The sequence below is a fragment of the Culex pipiens genome, chromosome 2, assembly GCF_016801865.2.
Source record: "Culex pipiens pallens isolate TS chromosome 2, TS_CPP_V2, whole genome shotgun sequence".
In the NCBI taxonomy this organism is placed as follows: Eukaryota; Metazoa; Arthropoda; class Insecta; order Diptera; family Culicidae; genus Culex; species Culex pipiens.
The window spans coordinates 60,753,589-60,772,500 of record NC_068938.1 but is presented as its reverse complement, the minus strand read 5'-3'; the positions used below and the strand labels follow the sequence as shown (position 1 = coordinate 60,772,500).

Here is an 18,912-nt window from a genome sequence, read left to right as displayed (position 1 = left end):
CAATCGACATCAAAGCTTTTGTTTTAGGCGAAGCTTTCGACGCCATTCCGTGACGGTAATGAAGCTCAACAAGCGTCACACACGATGCCATCGTCACAAATCAACGGTGCCAGATTATTCAACGGGAATTCTGTAATGCTCTGAAAATAAATCTGTATTTGATCTGTAGCATGTCGATTTCGGATTCATTAAAGAAAACTTTCGAATTTTTAACTGCAGATTTAAGCTTTCGAATCATATCAAAGCTTAATTCAGTAACTAAATGGTTCAAATTTTTAAATACAATCGATTTTGAACATTCTGTTCATGCAAATATTTGTGATTTTCGCGATTTTCGGGATCGAAAAATCTGTAAAACACAGATTTTTCTGCACATCTGTCACTGGCTACTTCCAACTCAAAACTCACCCAACTTGCCGCGAGCGTGCACACCACTTGACAGCTCCGCTCAAACACGCCTTCCTTGCGCTGCTTGAGTTGTCAAATTCAGTTCAGTATCAGACATTCATCGGTTCGTTCGTGCGTTCATTCGTCGGGAAGAAAATCGAGATCGAGCAGGAGGAAAAAAAAAGGCCAATCTTTTTTCCACCGCAGTCTTGCAAACGTCGTCGACGTCTCGTCCGGGAGTTTTGAGTTGAGCGGAGTCGTGTTGTGTTCCGGATCACACCGTGGGTTTGAACCGAACGGTGCAGCTTGGTTAGTAAGAGTTTCGAGCAGCAGGAGTAGGAGGAGGATTTTTTCCCGGCGAGGATTGCTGGTTTCACCGAGTGCGGACGGGGGGAACACGGTGGCCAAGTGATGCTCTAAATATTGCGGAAGAGCAGGAAGATGGTGTGCTTCGGGTTGGGGAAGAAGATTTTATCCCAAAAGCAAATGTGGACCAGGAAGAAAACGCTTCCTAGAGTTGGAAAATTGAAGATTTTTTTTAGGTTTTTTGCTTGTTTGGTATCCGACTGCTATCCGAGACGTGTGCGTGCGTGGGGGAAAGAGAAAGAACCAGCCTTTGGACCGTGTGTCAGGGGGAAAATATGCGGAAAATTTCTCCTGAAAAGTGTTTCGTGGAAGAAATCAACTCATTTCATACCGCTGATAGCGACTCAACCCGAATCAAACGCCCGGAAGTTGCCCGCAATCCGAAATTCCGTGCCCCAGACATCGATTCCCCCGAAGGAAAATCCCGTGTCCCCGGCCGCCAGACACGCACCCCGCGCGCTCTCTCCTCTTGCCTCTTGGGGCGAGACAGAGAAAAAGATGGTCTGGGACGGAGGTCGCGAGGGAGGTCGACGGAAGACGGTCGACGACGACGGCCACGGTGTTGGTAAGAGCGGGAGAGAACGATTGAAAGCAGAAGGAAGCACGGCAAGAGGAGAAGGAAAAAAATACAGGCCAGAATCACTCCCTGTTTAGGTGGACGGACCGGCCAGTGATGCCAGAAGTGTTGGAAGGATTGTTATCGTCGTCGTGATGGAATGTACTCCGGAGGATTCCGGGAACTTGCTTTCGCAATGGTTCTGGGGAGGTTCACGGTGTAGTTGTGGGGCAGTACTAGCTTTGGAAAGTTTGGTTCGAGAAATAACTACGTGGATGTTAACAAGAGAATTGTGGTTTGTGAAGTTTAAACCGCAATACATCGGAGGGCTTTTGTTAATTTGATTTGGTTAACCGCGGTGGATTTTCTTGAAATAATTCGAACTGTCAAAAATCCACCAAAGCATCTACCACATTGATCGCACAAAAATTCGCACTGTGGTAGAAAAGTATCCACCGGTAGATGCTTTGGTGGATTTTTGACAGTTCGAATTATTTCAAGAAAATCCACCGCGGTTAACCAAATCAAATTAACAAAAGCCCTCGGTTGTTCAACTTATTTATACAGTCGGTAAAGTTTCCTGTTGGGTTACAAGGTTGTTGCAAATAACCCACAATGTATTTTGGCATTCATGGTTTAAAAAAAAATCAAAGGAATTATGCCGTGACATAACCGGAATAGCGTTGAATAACGAATAATTCATGTTATTGAAGTTTATCGTGATGTACTACAATGTCAATGATTGGTTTGGTAAACGCTTAAAAATGCATGCATTTTAGGTACTTGAAGTTCACATCCGTGTTAGGAAAGCGCTTTTCGATGGCCAATTTTATGCATTCTTTGTACTGGATCTTCCCGTCGGTGTTAGGAAAGTACCCACTTTGCGTTGAATTTCAAATCGATTGGTGCAAAAATAGTGTTATTTCGATTTTTCCGAATGAAGCTATCTTCAAATAATACGTTATCAAACGTCAAAAAATAGGATTTTCAAAAGTTGTTATATTCCAACATTATTAAATTGGCTAAAAACATTTTTTTTAAATTCCGTATACCTCTCTTTTGTAAGACAGGCAAAAAGAACTATTTATTCAATTTTATTCGTCCTGAGGTAGGAATGGACTCTTCTTAATCCTTTCTAAAGTTTTTCAAAATTTACATTTTCTCATTAAAAATCTTTCCTGATAACTAAAACCCAAAACATATTTTTTGATAAATGGATTCTCTTCAAAATCTGTTTCGTGGATTGTGTAGAGGACACACTTGCAAAGCTCTGCTGAAAAAAATCACGTTCCTAGAACAAATCAAATTGATCGATAAATACCTAATTGAATTGTTTAAAAATTTCTACTTCTATCATTGAAGCATAGCAGTACGATTCCCTTGAACAAGTAACGCTGTTGGATGCCTTGTGTTGACCGATTCTTCGAATTCGAGCTTCATTATAGTTTCATTTGACCCGAAATCGAACCAAATGTTTAATTGGGGCACAAAATTAAAATGTAAACATTCCAGATTGTTCTACTATTCCATTCATTAGTACTCTGCTTACACGCCCTCCAAGAAGCAGATTGATTGCAAAAAAAATTCTATTGAAAAATTAAAAAAAACGTTACTAAATCCACCTTTAGGTGGTTGGTGCCTTCCTCGCATAAAGTGAATACACTACACAGCCTCAAAAAAGTGTATAAATAACACTTATTTTTATCAAAATATCTGTGATCCGGCCTCAAAAAAGTGTATCAAAAACACTAAAGTTCTTATAACTAATGATAGGGTTGTCAGATCTTCAATCTATTGGGCTCGTTGGAAAGGTCTTTTGATTACCTATCCAACGATGGGTCGCATGATAGATCCGGACAACTTTTTCATCAAAATATTTGAGATCCGGCATCAAAAAAGTGTATAAATAACACTAAAGTGCTCATAACTTTTGATAGGGTTGTCAGATCTTCAATGTGTTGGACGCGTTGGAAAGGTCTTTCAAATACCTTTCTAAAAATGTATAGCATGACGGGTATTCTTACAAAAACCACCCTTTTTACAATCTTCCGATGTTTAGCTGAAATCGTTATTTTAGCATAACTTTTGAAGTACTTTTCTAAACTTCGTAATGTTAACTAGGGTCTTGTGGGACCCCAAGACGAATCGAATGAGATCAAAACAGTCCAAATCGGTTCAGTCAGTCCAGAAATAATCGAGTGCATATTTTTTTGGTGCACGGACTCACATTCAGACACACGCACAGACATTTGTTCAGAATTTGATTCTGAGTCGATAGGTATACGTGAAGGTGGTTCTACGAGGTCAAATAAAGAAGTTCATTTTTCGAGTGATTATATAGCCTTTCCTCATTGAGGCGAGGAAGGCAAAAAACACGTAAGGGCTCATCATGATGTTTACCCCAAATCACACAAATTGGTTCAGATCTGGACTTTTTTTTTAAGTCCAATAAACCAAATTTCCAGTTTTTGCTTTTTGGGTGTTTTTGAAACCGCCTTGATTCAGGTGTATTAAAAACACCCAAAAAGCAAAAACTGAAAATTTGGTTTATTGTACCATTTCAAAAAAAAAAAACCTCCAGAGATGTGCTCTGTCCTTTTGCTTTAGTTTTTCATAGTTGAGAAACTTTTTGTGCTATAAACTTACCTTTTCATCTTGCTAATATTTCAAAAGGGCACATAACTTTTGTAAACAATAGTGTATCCCTTTCACTCAAATGACAGTTTACATTAGGTGTGAAAGGGACACACTCATGGTTAACACAATTGTGTGCCCTAATGAAATGGCAAGCACGAATATAGTTACTTCGCAACCAAGTTTGGTTTACTTTTCTTGAAAAGTTTTTGTAGAAAAACTTCCTCTAAATACAAAATTTAATTTGCTCTTCCTTGACCTGATAAACTGTGTAAATTAACATGTTGTCGTATCCAATAAAATTTAATCAACAAATTACAAAATAAAAATCAAGGCATTTTATGATATATGTACCAGATCTGCATCATTTCACATATATCACAAAACTTCACTGATTACAAGGACGACAAGGAACAAAATGTATCAAAACCTGTCATAGTGGATTTGCTACAAAAAATGTTACCTTTTACAACAGATTTTGCAGCAAGCTCGTATATCAATTTTGCCCTTGTGTAGACATGTCAGCGATCTGCAGACCTCACCAGCACTCATATCTTCTGAACCGGCCTCGAGCAACTGGTTAGAAAGAAGAATATGTTTGTGCTCTGTCTCTCGTGGCGCGGTGGTAGCATGTCGGATCAACAATTAAGAAATTGATCGGTTATAATTGTCGGTAACGGACAAAATTGTCATTCCCCTATATCGCCCCTATATGCGGATTTGCAGCAAAAAATGTGACCACCGTTTGGGTGTATGACCAGTAAAAAATACCATCAGTCAATTTTCTTCTTCAAACAGGAATTAAAAAATGTTTTTTGACTTTGCGCCCTATCGAAATGTTTGGCCCGAAATGCTCAAATGCTTCTTTAAGAATCAAAATCGGTTGATTTTTCGCAAAATTATGAGTATTTGAATTTGGACAATAAAGTCCCGAAATATAATCGAAATGTTTACGGTAGTCTAACTTGTACGTGCGCCAAACGCGTTCTGACCTGAAATCCCTCTGGCCAGTTGTCGCAGTTGTCAATTTTCAGGGAGTGACAAGATAGCACGACAAGATTAAAACTACTTTCATATGACAAAAATTCAAGCAGTTTTTTCGGATTTCGTTGAATATCTCCGGATTGAAATCTAATTTTTGGTATCTGTGAAGGTCAAAAGGTGAGGCATTTTGAGCTGCACAAAATGGCGTTCTTAACTCAATTTAGCCCAAAATGCACGTACGACAAATTAGCATGACGGCGACGATTTCTTAAATTAGAAAAAAAAACATTAGTCACCCCAAAGCGAATACTTCTGAGATTCTGACCTTTCATGTTTTTTAATTTGGGTCCTAAAATCAGAGATACTTTTCTTCAATTCTTTTTTGCAGAAGTTCTGTTTCTTTTAAAAAAAAGCAAAAAATAAAATAAAAACTACCTCCAGACAAGTACGGGAACGGTCTGCTGCCGGTTTTGTGCAGAATTACAGAACTCTGCAGGTACGGGATAGACCTAGTATTTGTCTGAAATTTAAAAGATCTGTTCAGTTAGCTTTCATCATCGACATGATCGTTGAACGCCGACTGAGCGCGCCTGCCATGATCGTTATCACGAAGAGACGAGGCGGAAACGAACGAATGCCAAGCTGAACACTCGAGCAGACGCACTGCATGAAGCACATGCGCTTTCTCTATCTTTTGCTCTCTTTCTTGCTTGTTTGACGCTACGTAGTGACAGCAATCATTTGAATGCAGTCAAAGAGAAGGTGATCGGAATTTAGGTAGAATTGAAACCAACGAGTTCAAAATTGGTTTAAAATGTCATTGTGCTGTTTCAAATAAGCATTATTGTTGTAAACAAAAAAAATAAGCTTAATTTAAGGACCCAATTGGTATCTTAGCAGTTAAAGCATCTCTACTATTTAATCTGCCTTTATCTCACCGTATGGCAATAGTCACTCATATTTGAATACCGATAAGCCTTGTTAGTCAGATATGGTATGGTTGCACTCGGATAGCTTTGTTCGCCAAATAATAAATGGAATTCCAACGTATTCTAACATTGTACTCCTATGCATCTGTGTCTCTTGTTCTAGGCTTGCTGGATTTCCTATCCAGTTATCATAAGAAAGCACTGAGGCATCGATTTGTGACTATTTTTTGTTCTATTAAAATTTAGCAATTGTTTTTCAATCGCTTCAAAAGCTAAACATCAAACCTTTCTGGCACCACTGTCCGACCGACAGCCAGCCTTGCACGAGTTCGATTCTTCCTCCACCGCCGCCGCCGCCGTCATTCTTGCCACCCCTTTTTCACCCGCGCACTCATCTTCACCGTCGTCGTCGTCGTCGTCTGCCGGGCCGTGGCAGCTCAAGCGAGAAAGCAAGAAACCGTGTGGACAAAACCAGCCCCCGTTTTCGGCCCAGCGTTGGAACGAAACGGAATGCCACTATTCCTGTTCTTTTGCGCGACTTTTGTGTCGCGTCTCGCGTGGACCCAGCACCTGCTCTGCCCCTGTCCTGTCCAACGGGGCAGGCAGGACGAGTTTGGGTGGTTGGAGGATGCAGCAAGTGGCCACAAGAGCGGTCTTCGCGTGGATGATGGACAGCCAACCAGCCCCTTACATACGAGGACAAGATTAGAATGTTTTACTATACAACTACAGCCAACTCTGTGAACTCTTTTTTTATGCGAATGGAGATTGCAATCGGCATCAACCAGAAAGAAGCCGGCAGTCAGCAGTGTCTTGCCTCGGCAAAGGGGTTCCGTTTGTCGTAAAGTGCTAGAACTTGTCACGGGTAATTTGGGGGAGAGCGAGCCCTTAAAACATTGATTGAAGTCGTGACTTTGGGCGGGTCCTCATAACACATTGCCGGTTTGGATCGTAATTTGCGTTTTTTTTAGTTCAATCCTTTTACTAATTCTATGAAAATTTTGCAAAGAAACCAAAAATAGATATTTTAAAAATTTGGCCCAATTCTGAAGTCAGATTCAGATTCAGCGGACAAATTGGAAATGGAAAAATTTGGAAATGTATATTTTTGCCTTCCTCGCCTCAATGAGGAAAGGCTTTAAAATCAGTCGAAAAATGAACTTCTTCATTTGACCTCGTAGACCCACCTTCACGAATACCTATCGACTCAGAATCAAATTCTGAACAAATGTCTGTGCGTGTGTCTGGATGTGAGTCCGTGCACCGAAAAACATGCACTCGATTATCTCCGGACTGGCTGAACCGATTTGAACCGTTTTGGTCTCATTCGATCCGTCTTGGGGTCCCACAAGACCCTAGTTAATATAATGAAGTTTAGAAAAGTACTTCAAAAGTTATGCTAAAAAAACGATTTTAGCTTAACTTCGGAAGATTGTAAAAAGGGTGGTTTTTGTAAGAAAATCCGTCATGCTATATATTATTAGAAAGGTATTTGAAAGACCTTTCCAACGCGTTAAAAAGATTGAAGATCTGACAACCCCATCAAAAGTTATGAGCACTTAAGTGTTATTTATAGACTTTTTTAAAGCCGGATCTCAAATATTTTGATAAAAAAGTTGTCCGGATCTATCATGCGACCGTTGGATAGGTAATCAAAAGACCTTTCCAACAAGCCCAAAAGATTGAAGATCTGACAACCCTATCAAAAGTTATAAGTACTTTAGTGTTTTTGATACACTTTTTTGAGGCCGGATCTCAGATAATTTGATAAAAAATAAGTGTTATTTATACACTTTTTTGAGGATGTGTAGTGTCTTTACTTTATGAATGTGAGGAAGGCACCAACCACCTAAAGGTGGATTAAGTAACGTTTTGAATTTGGCTTTGGTGGTCCCAAACAGTTTTCCCTTGAAGATTAGACATTTTCAAATGAAGATATCTCGAATTTAAAGAAAAACACCCCTGAAAAAGTGTTTGTAGTGCTAGATCTCCCCTTTTGAATGCAACCTGGCGCTTTTTTTTAGATATTCATAGCTATTCAAGTTTTAAATTTGCATTTTTCTTCACCTTAAAATTGCTGTAACTGTTTACCCTTCAGTCCAAACTGACTTGTCAAAAAATAATAAATGTTGGTTTTTTTCTCTCTAAATTTGGATTATGAAGGCGTAGTATACTGTATAAAATTGTGGTATCTTAGAATAAAAAATCCCAAAAATATTTCTGAAAAGTTAGATTTAGTTAGATCGTGAACCACCCTAATTTTCAACCACACCAAAAGTTGCCCCTTTCCATTTACAACAACTCTTCTGAAGACACAATTAATTTTCCACTGAATTTTACGACCCGGAAAAAAGTGATTTTCCCTGAAAATATGTTTTTTTATGAGAGAAAAACTTAAATAAATGCTCAATTCTCAATTCTGACAGCATTCTTCGATTTTCAACCGTGAAGTTGTTTGTTGCAAATATTTTGCAAATACTTTTTGATATTTTTTTTTATTATTTATTTGTTTGATCACGTTTTTCATATTTACAAATAATAAATAATTTAAAAAAAACTGGCAACACTGGTATATAATATTGCTAACGCGAAAAATTTTCTGCTTTTATTCCATTTAACATGCAAAAAACTTAAATGTAATTAAAGATTAATCAACCGAAAACCAGTTAAAATGCATTTTCCTGCGTTTGAAATCATATTTAGCATGGTTGAACTCCTTTGAAGACATTTTAAATTTTCATGAAATACCAATGTACAGTCCGGCACAAAGTTTTTTTTTCGCGAAAAAAAATCCGTCAATACATCGATATTTTGAAAACTAATGACACTTGTTTCATCCAAATGTTGAAACCTAGGCTTGTAATTTTATTTTTTTATTATTTTTTTGCCCGTTAATTTTTTTTGTGAAAATACTTTAAGATGTGACAAAAAGCTTGACGAAAACTGCAGAATGTTATTTCTCTCCTAAAAAAATACAAAAATCATTTACTAAAGCAGTTGTTTTTTTTTTTTTTTTTTTTGAAAAGTGGTCTAGAAGTCAAAAATTGTAAACTGAATACGGGAATCGATTTTCCAGACAATTTTACAAAGAAGTCTCCGTATTGACCACTGTCCTATGGCCAATCCTTATGAAGATACAGCGTTTAAAAAAATGTTGAAAAAATAGTTTTTTTTTGTGGTTTTTGGCAATTTCTATATGACAGACTTGATATTTCAGTCTCGTGAATATTTTCACCGGAAAGTCCGTCCAATTTCCCATAAGTTTGTCTTGGAAAGCATTTCAATTTGTCTCGTTTTAATATTTACGTAAGTCTACACAGTTTCATTGAAATCGGAGAGGGAGTTCAAACGAATTTCTAAGAATTTTAATTTTGAATATTTTACTTGAAAGAATACAAAATTAAAGCATACAGCATTAAAAATAATCATGTTAATATTACATCAAAAACATGCAAGCAAGTAAATAAAATAACAGTTCAAACGAATTTTTGAGAATTTAAATTTTGAAAATTTTACTTGAAAGAATATAAAATTAAAGCATACAGCATAAAAAATAATCATGTTATTTTTTGAAAGAATACTTAATTAAAGCATACAACATTAAAAAAATAAAGTTAATATTACATCAAAAACATGCAAGCCAGTAAATAAAATAACAGTTCAAACAAATATCGAAGCATTGAATTTTGAAAGTTTTACTTGAAAGAATACAAAACTAAAGCATACAGCATTAAAAAAATCATATTAATATTACATCAAAAACATGCTGGCAAGTAAATAAAATAACAGTTCAAACGAATTTCTAAGATTTTTAATTTTGAAAGTTTTACTTGAAAGAATGCAAAACTAAAGCATACAGCATTAAAAAAAATCATGTTAATATTACATCTGGAAATATTGACAGATTAAATGACAAAATGTGTAAAATTACCTCTAAAAATTTGTAAACTTACATCTTTTTATGTGTTTTATTTATTCCACATAAATTCACGTGAAAATAAAACGAAAAAGACGTAATATCCAACGTAAAATTTTCCAACCTTCTAAAATTAAACTTTGTACACTACACTCCCAAGTTATTTACATTTCCAAATATAATTAAATTGCAGAAAACCGTTGTGTTGTTTTTAATGTTGTAAGGTAGATTTCAGTATGCTGTCCACAGCAAAAAAAAACTGAGTAGTAATCCAGCTGCGTGTAAAAGGGCGTGTTGTAAAATGAATTTTGCATTATTTTATAAAATTTGATGTACGGGAAACCTACTTGACCGAAACGTCAAGCTCATATATGCGATTATCCTTTTTCCTCGGTCTGATGGCCGAGCGGGCTAAGGCGCAAGTCCTCACTGATGGTGCTGAGTTTGAAACGCGTCGGTTGCAACTTTTTTTGCAGTGTTTACAAAAATTGTCCATGCAGTGTGTATTATTAAGTGTCTTTTTTGACGAAGGTGAGGAGGAGTTTTTGCTGTTTAGTAGTATAAACATTTAGTATTCTATGCTATTGTTTTGCACTCTTCAATTAGTTTTACAAAAAAAAAAAAATAACGGATCGTACTGTTTCAATACCTGCTGATTCTGAACGACACGTATGTAAGCTAGTTTTTTTGTATGTGTGCCGCCGTCGTCGCAGTCATTCCGCCTGCCAAACCAGCAGTGTATGAAAATGGCAAGAACCAATGAAGAACAAACTTTATTTTGTATTTTTCCTTCTCTTACTCCTTCTTCTATCCTTCCTTCATGTCTTGATCGCCGCGAGGTAAAGGGAACCCGTCAGTGGGGATCCCCATTGGGGGTGGGGGTGGTTTCTAACAAGTTGGGGGCTGGAACGTGTTCTCTCTCTGACTCTTTCCCACACGCAAGCAGGATACCACACAAGCAAAGTGGCGAACTCAGAAGCGCCGGTTTAACCTTGAATTTATGTGTTTTTTTTTTTATATATTTTTCGTTTATTCTCCTTTTTCTGATATTAGTGAATTAATTTCCTCATATTTTAATACAAAATAATCAGCGGAGAAAAAAAAATCGGGGCGAGCGAGAGTATCCGAGAGTGCGATTGAAGAGTGTTTGGAGTTTCACGTCGAGGAAGCAACTCTTCAGCAGTGTGCAGCAGAAGTTAGTGATCGTTCCGATGGCAAAACATTCCGTCGAGAATTGATTCAACTCCAGAAACTGGTGTGCAACAGTGAGTGACAACAACAGCAACAACACCAAGGTGAGAAAGAGCAGTGAGTTCCCTGTTTCATCTCTCGCTTGTACACTCTCCATGAGTTCCGCCGTGTGGGTGGTGGCGCACTCATATCACTAATTATCGTGAGTGGATGGTGGTGAAGAGTTCCGGGTCGGCGCAAGAAGAAGAAAGGCTCTCATCGTTTGCGATTGAGTGCGCCCTATGAGTGCGTGAGTGCTGCTAGTGAGTGGATAGCCGGTGCGACGAAACTCTCGTCGAGTTCTCACCATCGTAATCATCAGTTTTGAGTGTTTTTGTGCATATGTTGGTGGAATAATCCGGCCGGAATACCATCGAACTCTAAATGGAAGAGTGCTGCCTGAGAACAGGAGTTCAGTTAGGGTGAGTATCCAAACTACCACTTTTTGTTATGCATTTTTTGTTATTGTTGTAAACCTCACCTGCCCAGAACTGGGATTTTCCAGAGTCGTGATTCTGGTTTGCGATCATGAATACCATTTTATTTGCGATTTTTTTGCACCATCATTGGAAACCGCTAAGCTAGCAGAGCTAGCTCCCCCGTGAACATCATCATTTGGGAAAGAATAAAGCTAAAAGCACCAAAAAAAGGTATCAGCATCGCACAGCAGATGTGAATGTTTCGCTAGCAATGCTGGAAATGGGAAGTAACAATCTAAAAAGTCTTATGATTATTAGTTTTCCTTTTTGAAAAAATGTATTTCAAATTTCTGGTAGAAATCTATATTTGTTAACATCATTCAAATAAATCCCTCAGTAAATTTACCGGAAATGTAAAAAAACACCTCCCCAAACTAACAGACAAATCTACCAACACAATCAACTTCATATCTCTGTCTCGGGGCAGTGTGCGCAAGATTGCACTGCAATTGCAAGGTACAGGGAGAAAAGCACTCACCAACCCACACACATCAACATCCTCCTACACCTGGCTACATAAAATTGGATGAGTACGGGGTGGGGAATTAGAATCCGTTTTGGAGGCTGGACAAGCGGGAAATGGGATTTGTTTTGCAATGTTAATATACAGGATTTTCGCAAGGATGATATGAATAATTTGAAAGGATGCCACAGTTTTTTTTTTAAATTAAGGGCAACTTAATGAGGACCTGAAAAAATCAATACAAATTTGAATTCACACACATAAATTAAAAAAAAAACTTAAAAAATTATATTACACTAATTTTCTACGTTTTCGCACTTTTCTTTGTTTTTTTTTTTTTTAATTTAAATGAAACTAAATCGAACCAAACCATTTTCATCATTAGTTTTACCATACAAGGCTCCATACAATTTTGCGGTCTGGTCATACAAAATGAGCAAAGCAATGTTCGAAAATCTGCAACTTGAGAAATTCTCTGATTATCTTATCATTCTGATTTTCTTAGAAAGAAACCATGCACACGAAAAAAAAAAATTCCCGATTTTTTCAACTTGTGTTTGTGTCACTAAAAGTTTAATTCTCATTTTTAATTTTCGAAATTGATATGTTTAAGAGGACTAAAAAAAATGCATTTTTGCACAAGATTTGAAGATGCTGCAAAACATGGTACCGAAGACACGATTAAAAAAATAGTTTTTGCAATTCCGTCGTGAAACTACTTACTTTTCCTGTCATTCTTGAACGACGAAATAGCCTACTTTTCTGTACCAAAAATAACAGAATCGATTAGCAACACTTTTCAAAATAAATGCTGAAAAGTAACACTTTTCAGCACTCAAATGGGTGCTGAAAAGTTGAACTTTTCAGCACTTGTTTCGAAAAGTAACACTTTTCAACATTTTTTTGATTTAAACGATTTATTGACAAAATACATGAAAATTTGACATAAAATTTCACTTAGAGTGTGTTTTTTGGAATTGCAAAAAATGTTGTATGGAACTCGTTGCAAAACTTGATTTTTTCAGCACTCTTCGTATTTATCCAACTAGGTGAACCTCGTTGGATAAATGTACGACTCGTGCTAAAAAAATCCTCTTTTTGCAACTTGTTGTATAAACTACTATTTTAAGAAGCAAAATAATAACAGTAGCATATCTGTAATGATGTATAAATTGTTTTGTTTTGAAATGTCGGAAATCAGAGTTGAAACCGGGTTTTTTGCGCGACTAGAGCCAAGGGACAAAAACATCAAATAAAATTTGTACATGCCTAAAAATAAAGTTGATAATAATTAAAAAATCTAGCTCAACAAATCATGTGCTCTTTCTAAAGGTTACTTATGATTCTGAAATTTCGAGATTATTTATGTTGAAAAAGCCAAAAAATTCACAAGTGTTTCACTTTTTAACATTGAAAATCTGACCAATTTTTTTCGTGATATTTTGTAAACTTCTTGGAAATCTCCGACATTTCATAATATGTGTCCATTCGCTTAAAGCCTTAAATTTTTGCGCACTATAATAAATTCACTATTTTTTTAAAGATTATTTTATATATATATTTTTAAATCAATTATAAATTGCTGCTGATTTTTTTAGTTATAATGTAATGTAATTATTACAAAAAAATCTGAGATCTAAAAACTAACTATTTAAAATAAATACTTCGATAACAAGACGATTGTTAAACGTCGTATTTCCTCCTTCGCGAAAAAAAACTTTTCAAAATTATTTACGAAAAAAAAAAGAAATACTGAAAGAAAAAATAGCATGATAAAAAATAAACTTAAACCCAATTTCGGATCACAAAAAAAAACATTAAGAAGGAGAAAACATTGGCTTTTTGGATTTTTTTTTGGGCAATGTTTTGAAGTGTATTTTTTTGGGGGAGAATTTTTCATATAACTAGCATCCATTAAGGTAAGTCTGCAACAATTTTCCCCGTCTTAACACACTTTTTTAACTTAGAGCGAGTCCACGAACAGGGCATACCCCTTTGTATGGGACGTGTTTGGACCTCACCAATCTGCCTGAAATTTTCAGGAATTGTTTGTACATATAAAACTAGCATCTGGCCAAAATATGAACACTCTAGGTCAACGGAAAGTGGGGCAAATCGGGACACAAAGTTTGAAGGTTTAAAAACGTCAAAAATCGTAAAAAGTCTGTAACTTGGGCAAAATTCAATTTAATTTATAAATTCAAAATGCATCTGAAAGGACTTAAAAAATGCAACAAAATGCAGGGTAGAGCATCCCAATTGGTGGAATCTGAAGGGAGTTATTGGCATTTTAGTGAAAAAATAGCACAATTTTCAAACTCAAATAAAAAAGTGTTCCATCCAGATATCAACTCGGTTCGACCTGCAGCTTGTAGGGGACATCTGGGACTACCATCTGAGACTGAGAACGCTTTGGGTAAGGCAGTTTAACATATTAAATAGACACTTTTACTTTTAGTGATTTTTTTGGTTGTAAATTTTTGCTCCGGGGACCCCTTAGATCCCATTTTCTGATGATAATTTTATCATATTCGTGTTCCTGAGACAATTTCACAATAGAAACATGCATAAAAATGTTTATTTTCATCCATTTTAACCCTTTAAAAAATGAAAGTTAAAAAAATCTTCGATTCACATTTATTGAAATTCAAGTTCGTTTCCAAGGATACTAGATGACAGCAGAAAAAAAGCAGCATCTCAATTTTTTTTAACTTTCATTTTTTAAAGGATTAAAATGGATGAAAATAAACATTTTTATGCATGTTTCTATTGTGAAATTGTCTCAGGAACACGAATATGACAAAATTATCATCAGAAAATGGGATCTAAAGGGTCCCCGGAGCAAAAAATTACAACCAAAAAATTCACTAAAAGTAAAAGTGTCTATTTAATATGTTAAACTGCCTTACCCAAAGCGTTCTCAGTCTCAGATGGTAGTCCCAGATGTCCCCTACAAGCTGCAGGTCGAACCGAGTTAATATCTGGATGGAACACTTTTTTATTTGAGTTTGAAAATTGTGCTATTTTTTCACTAAAATGCCAATAACTCCCTTCAGATTCCACCAATTGGGATGCTTCTCCCAGCATTTTGTTGCATTTTTTAAGTCCTTTCAGATGCATTTTGAATTTAGAAATTAAATTGAATTTTGCCCAAGTTACAGACTTTTTACGATTTTTGACGTTTTTAAACCTTCAAACTTTGTGTCCCGATTTGCCCCACTTTCCGTTGACCTAGAGTGTTCATATTTTGGCCAGATGCTAGTTTTATATGTACAAACAATCCCTGAAAATTTCAGGCAGATTGGTGAGGTCGATGCGAGATGGGTATGCTTTGCTCGTGGACTCGCTGTTAAAAGTTTAACATTTCCTATTTATCAAAAAAATCTGAAAAAAATACAAAAATAATTTTAAAAAAAGCTTTAAAAAAATGTAAAAAATACAAAATAAGCGTAAATTTTGACGAGAATCATGAAATTCACAAAGACTCGAGAAAAAAAGTTATTTTTTACGTGGATTGAGAATATCATAGAACTTTTCCATTCATGTATAAAATTTTGGGTAGATTTCATCATTCTTATAGAAAAAAAACCTTCTTTTGTGGTGCAGTTATCCAAATTGAATTTTATAGGATGTCTTCACATAATCGAGTCTAGACTGTACAAAAAGAATAAAACAAAAACTAAATAAGTTATTGTAATTGAAAATAGAAAATCAAAGATAAAATCATTAAGTTTCGAGTAGGACAACATTTTCTTTGTAAACTTTATATTTCCCGAGAATTTGTTGAATTTCTAAAAAGGAATTTTAGAAAGAACAGTCAGCATTACAAGTTATCAAAAGCACATTGTCAAACCTGGATCCGGTAGTCTAAACCAGAAGTTGATTGTGCGGTACGTCATACGCAACCACGTTTCGCCCAATCGGCACCAACACCACAACACACCGCACCACATGATAATGAATGATGCCTCTTCTTTCATTTAGAAAATAGCACGCTACTTATCAAAGAACAACAAAAAAGAGGCAATCTGACCAATACCCATTCAAAAACAAAAAAAAGTTCTAAAAACCGCGCGCCCGCACCACGTTTATCGATACCAGCTCCGATACGTATCGGTGTATCTGTGCGTGAGAGAATTCGATTCTCCTCGTGGTGGTCACTCTCCGCGCTTTGATATTGTGCGAAAAAACGTGTATCCCCCTGTGTGTGCGTGTGCAAATGATAGGAAGAGAAAACGAAGAAAAAGACGCAAAAGCAACAAAACTGTATCTAAGCGAAACATAAAACTCTCCCCGTAAATTGGAGGAAGAAGGAAGGTGGAGAGGAAAACAATAAGAAAAAGAACCACAAAAAAACGAAGACAAAATTCGCAACAAAGCAAAACATTAGTGAAAGACGAATTGTGCGGTCGCGAGCAAAACCGAGAAAGAAATGAGTAAAACAACAACAAGACAACAACCGCGAAAACCAATAAGAAAATTTGCACAAAATTAGATGATTTGGCAGAAAGCCAAAAGTGGCAGCCGCGAAAACAAGGGAGAAGTGAACTGAACTGGAAATCGGCGAATCGGCCAAGTTTTGGCGGCGAAGAGGAGGCGAAAGAAGCAGAAGAGGAAAGGAGAAGAAATGCGATACACAACGAGCGAAGCAAAAATCGTACAGATTATCATTCGTTCGTTTCCCCTTCCTCCCTTCCCTTCCCTCATCCCGTTTTGCAAGTGTGCGAAAAAGGTTTCGCACACTTTTTGCACGGTGGAGGAGGAGGAGAAGAAGAAGGAGTAGGGAGAAAGAAAGGAAACAAAGCATTGAATGGGGCAGGTTGTGTTTTGGACGAGGAGGGGGAAGAGTAAGTGGAGGAGTAGTAGGGTGGTTCGGATTTCGCGGGGGGTCTGCTGCGAAATTGTGGTGCAAAGGAAGATTGCGGAAAGAAACACAAGTGTCTGTGTCTGTGCAGAGCACGAAGTGATACAGACTAGTACGCAGGCAGGGTGGGCAGTGAGTGAAATAAGGTTTTGAGGGAATTGAAAAATAAAACTCATTTTTTCAATACAATAAACAACGCAAAATCAAACCTTTTCCAGTAAAATCGCTGTATCTCGCCAACAGTTCATTTTAGTTTGAGGTCTACATTGATTATTATGTAAAATTGTCCGGGGAACACGATGGTGATAAAATAAAACAAATAAAAATATAAGGAATTTGTCAAAACTGAATTTGAATACTTAAAACGTTAAACATAATATTAGTGGGCAGTTAAGGGTTAAAATTTTATTTTCATCGAATTCCTTGGACAATTTTTTATAAAAAGCAACCTGTAGAAAGTCTTTTGCTCAAATAGTTGCAAAGTATGGTTAAAAGAAAAAAACAAGTTTTTTTGAAAATCGTTAAAAAAGGGCGGTGCCAAAAACAGAGGGATGGTCCAATCAGCATCAAACTTGGGATTTCTGTTAACTATCAATAGATGAACGTTCCCTCCAAGTTTGGTCCACATAGGTGAAAGTCGAGTCCAAAAGTGTACTCAGTTGACCTAGAATGATCCATATTCTCTTTTTGTTTGGTCTTGTTTTCATATTCTAGATTAAATTTTCAAAACAACCTATCCCTCATGGGTTTCCTATGCAGATAGGACCTTTTGAAAATTATATTTTCTTTTTAGGGCTTTGTCAATTGGACTGCTTGTTACTAAGCCTGTTAGAATTTGATTTTTGGGAAAAAGGTTTATTTTCAAATTAAAATAATAAAACTTTTGTAAAATTTGAAAATATTTCTGAAATTTTAAAATCAAGAAAACCTTTTGGAAGGGCCAAACACACTTATTTTGTACATGTTCAAAGGCTGGGCTGAATTTTGAAATTTCAAAATCTTAATTTATAAAAAAGCAGACTTTTGGGTACCTGATTTTGTACCATCCTAAACTCTAGCGTAAAAGATGTCTTATTTGGACCCCTAAAACTGATCAAAAATTTGAAAATTAGAAAAGAACGTTTTTCTGTGAATCCTGTTTGAGTGATAAAAAGTAAAAAAAACGATTTTACTTCCGCGTAGATATTTTTTCTGAACAGTCCTAATCATTAGCTGAAACTTTGGCACCACTTTAATCAGAAATTCCCTTCTCAAGATTCAGATTTTCGAATATTCAAATGCCGATTTTGTGTGACCAGCCCTCAAAATTGTATAAATCCTTCAAGGTTGTTAATCGATAAAATTATCGTCGATAATATTATCGTCTGACGATAACGATAATCTATCGTTATCGTTATTTCAATAATTTTATCGGCGATAATCTTATCGCCGATAATGTACAATAACTCATTTAAAAAAATCTAAAATCGAATAATTCAACCATATCAAGTTAAATTTTCAATGCTTTCACTAAGACTATATTTTTTGAAAATGTAGTAAGTTTGCAAGTATAAATATGTACCCAAAATTGTTCACAAAATACTGTATTTTTTTGGAAAATACTCAAATTTTTATAATTTGAAATCTGAGTATGAAATTAAGCAAAATTTTGTTTGTTTTTTTTCTCACTTTATTGAAGTATTTTTGTTAAATACTAAATTTTGCATATTTTTGCGAAAATACTCAAATTTTATAGTTTACAATATAGGTATCAAACGAAGCGAAATTTTGTATGCTTTATCAATTTATCCGAATTTTTTTAGAATATTCTAATATTTTCACAAATTACGGTATTACGGTAGTGGGTCTCGTGGCGCAGGGGTAGCGGCTTCGGCTGCCGATCCCGATGATGCTATGAGACGCGGGTTCGATTCCCGCCTTATCCACTGAGCTTCTATCGGATGGTGAAGTAAAACGTCGGTCCCGGTTTCTCCTGTCTCGTCAGAGGCGCTGGAGCAGAAATCCCACGTTAGAGGAAGGCCATGCCCCGGGGGGCGTAGTGGCAATAGTTTCGTTTTTCGGTATTTTTTCAAAAAAACTCAAATTTTCAAAATTTGCAATATGC

At 36.3% G+C, this 18,912-nt stretch overlaps 1 protein-coding gene across 6 annotated transcripts in view; it reads left to right on the top strand.

The window, feature by feature from the left end:
* LOC120413580 (nuclear receptor-binding protein homolog) overlaps positions 1 to 18,912 on the top strand; it is a 132,410-nt gene that overhangs the window by 1,032 nt on the left and 112,466 nt on the right. For 2 of the 6 annotated variants that reach the window (XM_039574468.2, XM_039574471.1), the window contains exons 1-2: positions 489 to 696; positions 10,826 to 11,424. The gene's annotated coding sequence lies outside the window, so the exon portion shown is untranslated. Of the gene's footprint in view, positions 1 to 487; positions 697 to 10,825; positions 11,425 to 18,912 lie in introns of those variants that run through there. The other 4 variants (XM_052707830.1, XM_052707829.1, XM_039574469.2 and 1 more) reach the window with 3 other exon arrangements.